The sequence below is a fragment of the Natator depressus genome, chromosome 1, assembly GCF_965152275.1.
Source record: "Natator depressus isolate rNatDep1 chromosome 1, rNatDep2.hap1, whole genome shotgun sequence".
NCBI lineage: Eukaryota > Metazoa > Chordata > Testudines > Cheloniidae > Natator > Natator depressus.
This window is the reverse complement of record NC_134234.1, coordinates 104601963-104615934: the sequence shown is the minus strand read 5'-3', so window position 1 is coordinate 104615934 and position 13972 is coordinate 104601963. Positions and strand designations below refer to the sequence as shown.

The 13972-nt window shown below is 42.3% G+C and overlaps 1 protein-coding gene and 1 pseudogene across 1 annotated transcript in view; one reads left to right on the top strand and one right to left on the bottom strand.

The window, feature by feature from the left end:
• LOC141987857 (pescadillo homolog) overlaps positions 1–2427 on the bottom strand; it is a 47483-nt pseudogene extending 45056 nt beyond the window's left edge.
• Positions 1–13972, top strand: part of NALF1 (NALCN channel auxiliary factor 1) — a 761784-nt gene that overhangs the window by 580120 nt on the left and 167692 nt on the right. The window lies entirely within an intron of this gene.

The following is a 13972-nucleotide window of genomic DNA, read 5'->3' as shown; positions in this document are numbered from 1 at the left end:
TGAGAGGAAGCTAGGTCTATGTAAAGTGCATTAAAATTATATCATAGTATCAAGTTTTGCAGAATATTCTACATAAAGGATATAAAGAAACTGGAGAAAATGTAGAGGGTAATAGGAAACTAAAGGATTTGAAATTAATAGAAAGATTAAGGTAATCCGAATGAGTAAGGGAATCGTCAGGCTCAGTCTTTGCCTGAGCTCCCCAGGATGCAGGACGCACCATCCCACGAAATTCAGAGCCTGCTCCTCTCTCTACTAATTGTCTATCAGTAGGGGTGAGATCAGGCAAAAGGAGGGATACCATGGATTTTGGAGTTAGCTGTCACCCTTTTCTAAATATTTCCTATATCCATTCTTGCAGGGTTGGCATACTTTCATATGAAACACTTTCAGATAGCACACAGTTATGCTGAACTGTAAGGAAAGCACAATTAAGAAGTGCCAATCGAAGCTACACAGTTTGTTCCAGGACACCTGTAGTTAGTAGTACTGCATATTGCGGAATGCCACGCAGGCCATCTCCTTGACCCACCTGGCCCCCGCAACTTCATGGTTCCCACATACTGTCTCTGCTCCTCCCCAACTTTCCCCACCCCATCCTGGTCCCCACTGTGCTCTGTTACTCCCTTCCCATGCTTAACTTTTATCTTTAGTTTATAGTCATTGATGCTTTTAGACCTATCAGTGTTAACTGTATCAAGTGTTGATACTTATAATATGTATAAACATTGAGATTGTATTGGAGTTGAAATGCTAAGTGATATAGGGAAGTAAGGGAGCATTTTAAGAAGAAGAGAAGTGAGGATAAGCCCATGCTTTCCAAATGAAAGAATATACTTCATATGCTTCTAGAATAGGCAAAACATATATGTTCCAGTTTTCAGTGGTATAGATAATCATATCCTCCCATCACTTTACTACTACTCTCGCTTACTAACTGAGATAACCCATATTGGGATATTGTTAAGGAAGCCCTAACAACTAAAGAGGGAACAACTTCTGACACTGCCTTCTTAGACTGTCGCAAATTAGCTTCTAGTCTTAGACTGTGAGTGAACAAGACTGACTGAATGTTTACTGCTTTAGCTTTCAAGAGTATGCTGGCAGATACTCAAACCAGTTTAATTCAGCTAGGCACCACAATCCCTCTTCTTCAGGCCCATAAGAAGTATTCTTTTCAACAACGGAACCAAAAATAGAGAGTAAAGGGTCCTTTCAACATTGGACACCATTATCTGGAAATGAATGGGGATGTGTCTGCCAGTGGTTAATCAATGTAACAAAGAAAAATAAATGGTTAAAGTACTTAGTAGAAACTAAGTCCTTGTCTGCAGTATCACAGTAAGTCGATCCAATAACGTAGCTGGGGTCAGTGTAGCTTAGGTCAACTTACTGTGGCGTCTACACCGCGCTGCCTCAATCTTCTCATTCCACTGGAGTACCAGAGCGCACTCTGCCTTTGATTTAGCAGGTCTTCACTAGACCCGCTAAATCGACCCCCACTGCATCGATCACAGCAGCATCGATCTCCAGTAAGTTTAGACATGTCCTAAAATGGAAGACTTCAGATCTTAGCAAAATGTACAATGACATTCTCAAACATGGTCCAATGACCATAACATTGTTTCTAATCTTATTTTCTTATTTCAAGTATGCACTTCCACTAATACATTTTATAGTCATATTCATTATAAATGTGAAAGCCGCACTTGACATTTCCACTCTACTAAGCCAATGCAGACAAATTGAAAACCTTTATTACATCCCTCTCCTCTCAAGAGGGCCACTGTGGAAACAGTTGCTATGATCTGATTCACAAAATTGCAAGTAATTGTGAAAACAACATTTATCATAAAGAAAGTTAAGCAGGGGACAAAAAATTGCCATCATGTGAATAGCTTCTAAATCTTTGCCATTTTCTGTCTGTGTTGCAGTGCATCTGATGCTATATTCACTCCTGCTGTGTATTCGTTTACAGGCAAATCCTTCCTGAGCAGCTAATATTGGGTGTTGGGTCTTTCCACTGGGGAGAAGAGATGTCATCCCCAGATGATGGATCAGAAGGGAATCTATTCTTTGGCCACTATTTTTGAACTGATAATGAAGTAACTAACAATTAGCCTTAATACCCTCTTATGCAATGTCTTTCAGAAATTAAACATTCATTGGGCTAGAGCACAAATAAGTTTGTCTCTATAGCTCCCACAGTCCTGGGCAGAGAATTAGGTTCAAGTCCCATGCTTCAATTAATATTTCAGTATTTTATGCAAAGTGGAACAGCTTCTACAGGAAACATTGAGAGAGACTCATCTCAGAATACCCCATAGTTAGGGCACTCACCTGGAAGGTAGGGGTAGGAGACTGGGGTTCAAGTTCCTCTTTTGAATCAGGTATTGGGGACCAGATCTGAATCTGGGTCTCCAACATCTTGGGTGAGTGCTCTAACCATTAGGCTATTACATAAAAGGGGGGCACCGCTTCCTTCTCCTCACTTTTGTGAGAAAAGGATGTCCTGGGTCAGTTGCCTGCCTTCAGGAGAGGGTTCGTGACTGTGAATCCCAGGGAGACTGTGTCTCCCTCGGTCCCAGAGGTAGGTGCCTAAGTCCCTTTGAGCAGTGGGGCTTAACCCTCACCCCTCTCTTTGGCATTTCTTATTGACTATCTTCGGTATCTGCCCACTCATGTTGTTGGTTTTTGTGGATCCCAGTCTTAGGTACTAACTCTCTCCCCATACAGTGCATGGGAAGCCCAGGCACCTAACTCAAGGCAAAGGATTCCACTCAGTAACAGGGTTCTGCAGGTAAGCCTTGGGACACTGAGCCTATGTCCTCTTTGTGGCTATAGCCCTCAGAAACTATGGTGAGACTGGGATATAATTACTTAATAGGTATACTGGATTAGATGGATAGGAATTGAAGACTGATGAATACAAAACTCCTACTCTGAAGGTGGGGTAAAAAGAGGTTGACTAGAACCGGACATTCTCCTCTCTCTTCCCAGTCCAACTTTTGTTCATCACTAGCTCAGAAGATGTGACTGGAGCAAGCTGTTTTTAGGAGGCACTGAAAAAGCCATTGTGTTAGGGAGGTCAAATGACCAGCTCATTTGATGCATTTATGTAGCCCAAACAACATATTAGATTTTGTAGAAAAGTTTCAGTATCTCCTGGTTGTGAAAATAACTGTCAAAATGTGAACCTCATGGAACCAATGTAGCATAGTTCTTCCTGAGTTTTGAGACCACTTAAATTATGGGAGTTGTGAGCTCCTCCATCCACCATTAATCTCAGTGGGTGTTACCACTAAAGACCAGAGATGACATTTCAGTGGAAGCATTAATTGTCTAATTTCTAATCACTTTAAAATATCCCCCATGGAATGGGGAAGGGGTCACAGTGAAGCCCTCAAGGGGGAGTGGGAATTAGGAGTTGCAGTAGAGAAAGAAAAGCAGAAGGAAGAACAGAATGGATGGAGAGGTATCAAGGGAAGTCTCCTGGTAGTCCCTCAGTGCTGAGAAGAACACCACCCATCGTGCATTTTGGTAGCCCAGAGCCAAGACAGGAATCTAGGTTGGGTTCCCCAAACTTCTTTCCATTTCCAGACTCCTTCCTCTCCCCGAACACTTACGTTCACTTTTCCATACAGGGGTTCCCTGAGTAAATCACAGAGAACATGTTATGCCCCTTTATCACATAGCTTAACTTAACTAAGAAAATAAAGTCCTAGAAGTGTAGGACTGGACGGGACCTCAATAGGTCATCTAGTCCAATCCCCTGGATGCAAGGCAGGATTACATAATAACTAGACCATTCTCATTCAAATAAATGATACATTCAATATTTTACTTGTAGATAGTGACTGTCACAAACTCTAAAACAAGGCCCAAGTATTTGAGAGAAATAAGGAAGTGCCACACAACTGGTTGAATCACAATGCAATCTTCTTGGGCTTTTGAGATGTTTCTTTGCAGTCCATTGGGTTGGAATGGGACTTTTGCCCTATAGTCCCTAGGTTGAAAGAGGATAACAAATTCTGTCTTCTAAAGAGAAATCAGCAGTTCTGTACCCCCTTATATCCTCTTTCTTCTGACTGGAGAAAAGAAACAAGTAAAAGCAAAGGAAGAAAATGTTCTTAATTATTTTAAACTAAGAAATATTGAGCTCTAGAAGATCTTGTTTTTCTCAAGTTTGGGGATTAACTCAAAAGTTTTTAGGCCAGCTTCAGTAGTTTTCAACTGAAAAACAACAACAACAACAACAACAGGCGTTTTCTATAAAGAGGGAAAGTGAGAGAGGACTGGTGTGATTTTTGTATTTCTTATGAAGGAACTGAGTACTGGGACCTAAAGGCTTTCCAAGGTTACAGAGTTTGAGTGGACACATAGTGACAAAATGTTGGCCTTTTCTTTCTGGGCTAGCAATTAGTAAAGCAGCCAAAATAAATTATGGGAGAAATGAAATCATTTTGTAACTTGCATTTATCAATAGTGCACAAATGTACAGGAAGTAGCCTACATTTCACTTTTTTCCTATCCATCCCAGCTGTCACAGCAATTATTGCTATTGCCACACAAATAATAGTGCCTTAGCTTTTGCATGTTGCTACAAGCCATTTGTAAATTCCCGGACTATGCAATACAGAACAAATATTTGTGGTCATCAACTTACAATCATTTTTCCCCTGGTGGCCATACTGAAGCTGATTACAGGTTATATAAATGCAAGTTTTATCATGACAGCAGAACAGAACTGATGCAGCATACTAATTTATTCATTAAAGTGTAAATGAGCAAATTATAATCTAAGGTGGTTGCATGGTTTGTTCCAGCTACTTTTGCTATAAAACACATATGTCCATTCAAAACATAGTCTCTACTAAAAAGACAGCCTTGCAAATCTTTAAATGCAGTCTGGTCCGCCTTCATTATAATAGCAATTACAGTGTCTCACTGAAGAGGCATCAGCATATTTCATGTTTGATTCCCAGTCATCTAAGGATCAGATGTCACTAAGAGGTTGCTGGGGAAAAAAAATCCCTGTTAAAGAAAAAGCTGTCATGCCAGGTCTTGTTAATTTACTTTTGCTGAAATTCTTGTGGGAATGAATATAGCTGAAATGAATAAATAAAGTACAGAACTCACTGGAAATCTGCTTAAAGCACCATAATTTAAACAAAACTTTATTTTATTAACAAACAGGGGAAGAGCTTAAATATTGCACCAAATGCTATAGCTGAACATAATCATAAAAGTAAAATTTTTAATATATTAAGCAGTTTATTTTCTATTGTTATGTTATTATATCAATAAATATAAATGTATATTTTTTCCTATGGATCATCAGTAGCCACTTCACAATTAAAGTTCCAAATTAGTTTCCGTTGTGTTTTGTTTCCTCAATACATCCTTCTAAAATCTACCTCAGAGTTCATATTGGCCTCAAGATTGGTAGGTTCAGATGTGATTGAGCAGAGTAAGTGAAAATAGAAGAAGTTACTGTCAGATGAAGCATCTTTAGTCAGTGATGGCTTCCAAGCACCAGAAGTCTCAGACAATGGCCTCATGTGAGTGATGCTATCAGGAGGCAGGGGCCTTGGCCAGTGGAACTCACAGTGGAACAGCTTTGCTTCTTTAGACCTGTAATGCACTTACCATGGCACACACTAAGCTGGGAGGGTCTGAATACATTGTGTAGGGAGACGTGTCTCCTGCTCAGCCAGCAGCCCCACAGAAACCCCAATTGAGGCATCGTGTCCTGAAAACGTGGTTATCTTCACCTTTGTGTCATGTTCAATCTCCTCTAATCACTTAGTGTGCGTTGCAATCTGTCCTGAGTAAGAAGTTAAGGATTTAGCAGCTATCTTTTTCTCAATCTCTTCCATCACATAGATGGCATTGTGCGATGGACCGGCATGGTATTTTGGAAGATACCAGATCAAATATCCATGCGGTAATACCAGTTCCTTGATTGACTGACTGTACAATCAAACCTCCATTTAAAAAAGATTTCTTAAGAATCAAGATTGACACAAAAAGGACAATGAGAAAAAAATGTACTAAAAAGAATGTATAATCCACCCCTCCAGTAATGATAATCTTCATTTCTATTTACCAAGCAGCTATTCTTAGAAGGATATGCTGACAGACTTCACGTACGCCTAACTGAATGGTCCTCATCAGCTTTTATTTTCTCAGAGCTAAAAGGGGTCAAGTTGAGTCATAGTAGACTTGTGGTTTTGATGTAAAAGGTCACCTTGAAGGTGCTATGTTGTAAGAGGCCATGGCTGCTTTCACAGAAACCTATCATGGACAACTTGTGACTTTCAGCACTGAAAGAAAAGAGCTTCTACTCTTCAAGGCAAAAAAGAACTCTTAGCTCTGTGAAAGTCAAATGTATAGGATTATACATGCTAGGTCAGTGTACTATAAAAGCCTTTTATCACTGGGTTTTTGGTGTCAAGGAGAACCTCTGGATATGTTTGTCTGAAGGTCAGTCATTCAGCGTTGGTTTTCACTTTTTAATATCAAAAGAGACCCTGAATAAAAATTAAAGATCAGATAATCCTTTATAATATATAGGAGTCAAAAACTAATTTCTTAAGGTATTTGTAAGAGATATAATTAAAAGCACTGTTCATATTCTTTTAAGAAAGGGCATTATTAGCACAGGAGAAATGTCCAACCTCTACTTAACATTTAATGTACCAACCTTAAAAAAATCGTAATTATCAGAGATTTTCATTGGCAAATATTAGAAGCTGATGTGTCAAAGACTATGATATTAAACACAAAAGCTGCATCTTCTGAAGTGTATGTTTGAAAGGGAATTTCAGCTGATATTTGATGCTTTCTTTGGAGCAATGTGCTGTTGGAAATGTTTTTTCTTTACTTTTCTTTTCTTTTTTTATGTGGTGCATTACAAACAAGGACAGAGTCAGATTTTGTAACATTTTCCTTTCCTGGTTTGGAGAGTGTATGAGCAATACCATCTGCGTCATAACAACAAAGGCTTTCTAGAGCTTGGAACATTTCATGGACAACTGGCAATTAAGTTTCATCAGCATAACAGCTTCAGTGGCCAGTGTTTAAATGTGTTTTTACATTTGTGTTTTTAATGTAACTACAATATTTGTAGCCACTTATCGAAAAATGAGCAGCACCTAAACACTTTAAGGTGTTTTACTTGGCTGCTTTGGACAATTCTTTAGTGAAAACCATAAAACTACATTTATATTCTTAAGACCCAGATCCTGAAAATTGTTCCATGTGGGCATATCCCTTCACCATATTGAAATCAATACGGCTTAGTGTGTGTTCAGTGGTCTGCATGTATGGAATAGATTGTAGGATTGGAGCCTAATGCTGGAATCCTACTTAACACTCCCCATTCTGCTGAAAACTTGGAGGGAGGATGCAGGCAGAGCGCCCATGCAGGAAATCCATTAGATATAGGCCAGGAGTAGGACTATGGGCTGTCCACTTATACAGTCGAAACATATCAAAACACCTGTACAGGGGGCATGAATGACAGCAGGTGCTACTCCTGTACGTATAGTGAAACAGTGGCCATGTTGCAGCTCTGCTCACAGGTTATAAGTGGGTTAGGGTGACCATATTTCCTAAAGGGAAAACAGGAAGCCGCAGGGACAGCTGGCCTGAGCCCCCTCCCCTCCCTGAGGGGGGCTGGCCCAAGCTGCTTGCCTGAGCCCTGTCTCCCCTCCCCACATGGGGCTAGTGTCACTGCTCGCCCGAGAGCTGCCTGCCCCCTGCCCGAGCCCTGCCTCCCCCCCACCCCCTTTCGTGTCGGGCTGGCATTGTTGCTCCCCCCTCCCTGCACGTTCCTCTGAACCCCACTTTTTTGACAAATGCCCACTTTTGCCAAAAAAGTCAGGATGGCTGGGACAGGGCTTAAAAAAGGGTCCAGGCCAAAATGGGATGTATGGTGGTCACTCTAAGGCAGGTGGAAGGAAATTCCATCCCGTCTCAGTGACCTCTTAGTCTCCTACACAAAGCTCAATTTTTCATGCTTTGCATGAGGAGGAGTTAATTTTATTTTAAATGAAAGCGGAAAACTGAGAGCAATAGTGATGGCATGGGCACCTACTTTTTCCTTCTTTCATATTTGAATCGAGAACTTATTTTAGCTATGAATGGAAACTAACTCTAAAAATGAGGGTGAAAATCAATCAATTCAAACATAGTACATATCAGGAATGGGCTTCAGGCCTAGTTTTTTGTTTGTTTGTTTTTGTTTCTGGATCAGTTGTAACATAATTTTAAGCAGTTTCTAGGCTGAGAGTTGTAAAAAAGCAATTGCTGGTATGGTACTGAATTTAGTACTCATCAATGCCTCAGGTATACTGCATAATTTATGCTGCAAAAACATAATACAGAAATGTCAGGCTTAAAGATTTAGAGACTCTTAAGGCCAGGTACAGGGATTTGGCTCTGAGACTCCCATTAAAGTAGAAAATCCAACCAAAAATAGATATGACTGTCCTGGGATAGGCAAGCTGTAAATGAAATATGAAATGAACAGGAACATGACCTCTGGGTATGTCTAGACCAGTGGTTCCCAAACTTGTTCCGTCGCTTGTGCAGGGAAAGCCCCTGGCGGGCCGCGCCGGTTTGTTTACCTGCCGTGTCTGCAGGTTTGGCCGATCGCGGCTCCCACTGGCTGCGGTTCCCTGCTCCAGGCCAATGGAAGCTGCTGGAAGCGGCGCGGGCTGAGGGACGTACTGGCTGCCACTTACCGCAGCCCGCATTGGCCTGGAGCGGAGAACCGTGGCCACTGGGAGCCGCGATCAGCCGAACCTGCGGACGCGGCAGGTAAACAAACCGGCCTCCTGCACAAGTGGCGGAACAAGTTTGGGAACCACTGGTCTAAACTACAATCATGGGGTGCAGTTGCAGCTCAGGTACACATACCCAAGCTAGCTTTAATCTAGCTAGCTCGGGTTCTGAAATGGTGAAGCCACGGCAGCGTGAGGTTCTGGGTGGGCTTGTATAGCTTACACAGGAGCTCATGTTGCTGCATCTTCACTGCTCTGGGAATTGAGCTCGTGAAATGATGGCTAGCTCAGGTAAGTTGGCTCAAGCTGGAATCACACCCAGTGATTGCCGCCTATCTGTCTGGTGAGGTCACAGATTGCTAAGGGGAGGATGTCCCAAGAAAAGTAAATATCCTGGTGCTCCTAACAGTGAACTGTCTGTCTCCCAGATGTCCTAAAAGGGCTACAGAGCCTGGGGACTTGTTATAGCCTCACCAAAGGAGTAATCCAGTCCAGCAAGCTCTTTCTTTAGTGGTGGGGGTAAGCTTTTCTGAGCCAGATGAATGTGGGAATGGATGGGTTGGCTTCTTCCTCAGATCACTAGCCCAGATGGTGCGGTAGGGCTCAACCTCCCATTTTTGGGAGCCCTTCTCTCTCCCTGTTTTGGGAGAGTTGTGGCATCTCTTATCCTGGACTGAGTTTCATCTCTGAGTTGTGAGCCAGAGAGAAGTAATTTGGACCACAGAGCCGTGTAAACTACATTCCCATCACTAAATAAAAAGGCAGGGAAGAACCCACTCACTGCATCAGGATGTCTTTCCATTACTGGTCGGTGTCAGTGACTTTTCCCCTTGGAGAGGGGAGGCTTAGATAGACATTAAAAGGTGAAATTAGCATTACACAACCTCTTTCAAAAGGAAAATGCCACCTTTCAATAGAATGGCCTCTCCAGTTGAGTAGCCTGGGAGACTCATAAACTCTCTGCACACCATCCGTTACAGAGCTGAGATTGGGGTAGTAATCTGTGTAGCACAGCGGTGGGCAAACTATGTCCTGTGGGCCACATCCAGCCTTCCTGCCTGGCCCCTGAGCTCCCGGCCAGGGTGGCTACCCCCCACCCCCACAGCCTCAGCTCGAGGCATGGCTGGCTCCAGCCAGGTGGCACAGCTGCCAGTCCTGCCTCTCTGAGCGGCATGGTAAAGGTGTGGGGAGCTGGAGGGGGGTTGAATAAGGGGCAGGGACTCCCAGGGGGCAGTCAGGAGACAGGGAACAGGGTGGTTGGATAGGTGTGGGAGTCCTGGAGGGCGTGTCAGGGGGTGGGGGTATGGGTAGGGGTCGGGGCAGTCAGAGGACAGGGAACAGGGGAGGGTTGGATGGGGGTGGGGTCCTGGGGGGCAGTCAGGGGACAAGAAGCAGTGGGGGTTGGATGGGTTGGGGGTTCTGAGGGGGGCAGTCAGGGGGTGGGAAGTGGGAGAGGGCGGGGGTCAGGCCGTTTGGAGAGGCACAGCCTTCCCTACCCAGCCCCCCATACAGTTTTGCAACCCTGATGTGGCCTTCGGGCCAAAAAGTTTGCCCACCCCTGGTGTAGCAGAAGTTCCCACTTGTAACATCTTTCTAGGATCCTCCTCCCAAACTCTGTGTGAAAATGTGGGACTAGGTCCTATCAAGTGCATGTGATGTGACTGCTCAGTGCAGCCTCCAGAGAGTCTTCTCTTCTACTGCTGTGCATTGATACAGCACCAGTTTTGCTGCATCTGCCACATGGGGGGAGGCAGGGTTTTTGTTCTCTATATTTAAAGATCCTGATGACTTTTGCTATAGCCTTTTCTAATGCTGGCCATAGCTTCACTGCAATCAGTACCCATGTAGAGTGTACGCACTGCAACTGAATCTACCAAATATTGCTCATTCCTTCTGGGCATCTTGCCAGAATACACCAGTGATATTCTGATAGAGAAGCAGTCAGCAGCATACTTTGATCAAGATTTTTTAATGAATTTTCTCATTCCCTTCCATCCCGCATATTTTTTTAAAAGGTTCAAGATACATATCTTGATCAAATTGCAATGCTGTCTGCTTCCAACATATACCATGCAAGCATTCAAACTAGTATGCCTCTTAACTAATGTGATTACAACAGGATGTTGCAGGTAGTTCTAACTCAATTTTGGATGCAATGAGGTCTGCAATATTTGGGTAGGACACCGTGATTTAAGGACAGAGGACCACACCCCTCTACTGTCCTTCCTTAAAAGGGGTAGTATTCATTTGACACACATGTTTACCTCTGTCCCACAAATTCCTGGTAGCACTATATTTACCATGCATTATAATGATCTGAAGTGGAGAATCATGAAACTGAATTTACAGGGTCTGTTATTTATACTGAATGAAAATCACATTACTTTAAGCTTCTTTTCCCCTTATGCCTCTGATTTTAGTCCTTAGCATTGGAGCCATGTCAGCATGATCAATATAGCCAGAACCTTAGCTTTGAATTATCACAACCTTAATGTCACTTAATGCATATAAAAATCAGATGATAGGACCTCAGTAATTTATAGAAATATGCTGTTAATCAAGACAAGAAGTAACAAAATCAGTATAAATTTCTGGGCATGAGTAAATGCTTCAATTTTTTAATGTATTCACTCAAATGTACAATATTTTAACCAAATGACTGAAATTACTTTACTTATTTTTTTCCTGGAGTAAATATGATAATGGGAGATAAAGGATCATTGCCTGAAAATAACCTTCTCTTTTTCTGTGAACCAAATATTCTTCAGGCAACTGCAATGCAGTTCAACTTCCCTGCCATTGATCTTGACCTTGATCTAGAGGGACCATGCTTTCTGGATCTCAAAAATAATTTGAGTATCTGGTTTGCTTTCCCTAGAGCATTTCCTTAGGGAAGGCTCTAGTCCGGGGTGGGCAAACTTTATGTCCCGAGGGCCACATCGAGGTTGCGAAACTGTATGGAGGGCCGGTGAACTCAGGCTACTTGAGAGGGGGGACAGCAGGGGAGGGGCTGGGACAGCAAGGGGGGGGGGCCGGGGTAGCCTCCCCAGCCGGGAGCTCAGGGGCCAGGCAGGACCATCCCACAGGCTGGATGTGGCTCGCAGGCCATAATTTGCCCACCTCTGTTCTAGTCTATCAATAGGATCTTGCAGCTTTCTGGGTTGTGAAAGCCACTGAAGTCTGTACAACTTAGGTCTACATCCTGCTGGCTGGGAATTCATAGAAACTTTTTTTAAAAAAAATGGCTGTGGAAAAGCCAGACACAGATATATGAGCATAGGGCTGAATTCTGAGGGGGCCTGAGGTCAATAAGCTCCTCAAAAATGAAAGGAGAAGGGTCATGCTCCCAGATCTGTGCACAAAGATTTTCCTTCTGTATATAAGGAAGTACTTATGAGCCTCTGAAGCACCCCCAGGTCCCAAAAAGGTCTCTCTGTTGGAGTCTGTGTGAAGTGAAGATGAGGGTGGGAGGAAGGGTAGATTCTCCCCTTCCCACGGCACCAACTGAAGTTTACAAGAAAATGATTATGCAGCCTGATGCTGGAGTGTAATTTATGCAGAGTTCTTGTAACCATGAGAATCCTTCACCCAGGTCAGCTATGGCCAGGGAGATTTCCTAGATAGTGTGACTGTAATGGATGTATTCTGCCTGGGGTGAGAGGTATGGGTCCATTCACAGATTCCACTGAGAACAGTGGGGTTTGTCCCATGGCCTATTTTGTGGGTGGGTGAGCATACTTCCAACTTCCTCATCCTAAATGGAATGACATGGGGGATCCTCATGAGGGGATCCTGTACCCTATAGGACTAGCCTGCTTGCTTGCATATATATAGATAGATATCTTTTCTTACAGTTCAAGTATTTGGTGTATTGTAATAGGGTTATAGACTTCCCCCAAGGTTATACATGGAGTATGTGGCAGAGCCAGGAATTGGACCCACATCTGCTGAATCCCAGTTCATTTGACCACAAGCACATACTCGCTCACAGGGATCTGCACTAGTGGATACTGATGAAGTGTTAGGGCTTTAAATTGTAAGCTTTTGAGTGAAAAGAGATCTCTGTGTAATAGGAAGCATCTAGCTCACTTCAGGGCAGTGTTACTTTTGGGATAGTTCATTATTAGAATTGTAGCAAAACAGCAACATATGTGTTACTGTTTGAAAGCAATCTAGCTATGATTTTAGTTATCCGGTACCATTCATTCATGTTAGTGGTTTACATTTTGGACAGATATAGTGAGTCCCCAAACTGTTCGACTTACAGAAATCACAGAATAAAAGATCATTCAATTCTTCATATTCCATTTCACACTTTTCCTTTATATCAATGCTTAATATTTTAAATTGCTTGCTTATCAGTCACATTATTTTTGTTTGCATCTCTGACGGCGCAGACTTCTAGATTAAGAGTGGCTCTCATTACTTCCAGTTATAACCAAGATTTAAATTGCAGCAATACATGGAGAAAGATTTTTGTTTCCTTTGAAGACTGTATTTGACTAATTGTAAACAATCACTCTGATTGCATGGGAATCATCAATAGAAAAAATAACTAATTTTACAAAGCAGTGGGTTTTGTTTTATCATCTGATTCTGTTCCCATTCTAAATAAAATGTTTCCATATGGTAATGTCTGCTTTACCGTTTATGATTCTGGATATGTTTGATAAGATATAGTCAGGTTGGGCAGGTATTTTTTCTTGTGCATTTGCTGTTGTAAAATAGAATCATTGGAATGAAAATTCTTTAGAAAAATATGTTCAGTGAAGTTCACTTTCATATCTAGATTGGCCACCTATTCAGTAGCTTCTGATTTGGATAAAACAGACCAAAAGTAGCATCCGTTCAGCACTCATTCTGAATGGTGATGTTTAGGAACAAAACAGACATTCTCATTCTGTGCAGGTCTTTTTTTTTCATCAAGAACTTCTGAGATTTAAGTCTCCTCACTTCAGCTGATAGAGGAGAAGTACAGTTAAATGAAAAGAGTCTATAATCCATAGCCTGGAACATACTGCGCTATTTTTACTTGTTAAGGTCAATTTTGATCATAAAATTGTAGGGGCAGATCCTAATTTGGGTTAAAGTATCATATCTCTGTCAAATTTCATGACTTCAGTGGAACTATGACAATTCTCCCCACCTGAGGATCTGCCCCTTTGTGTGACTGTTGATGATTT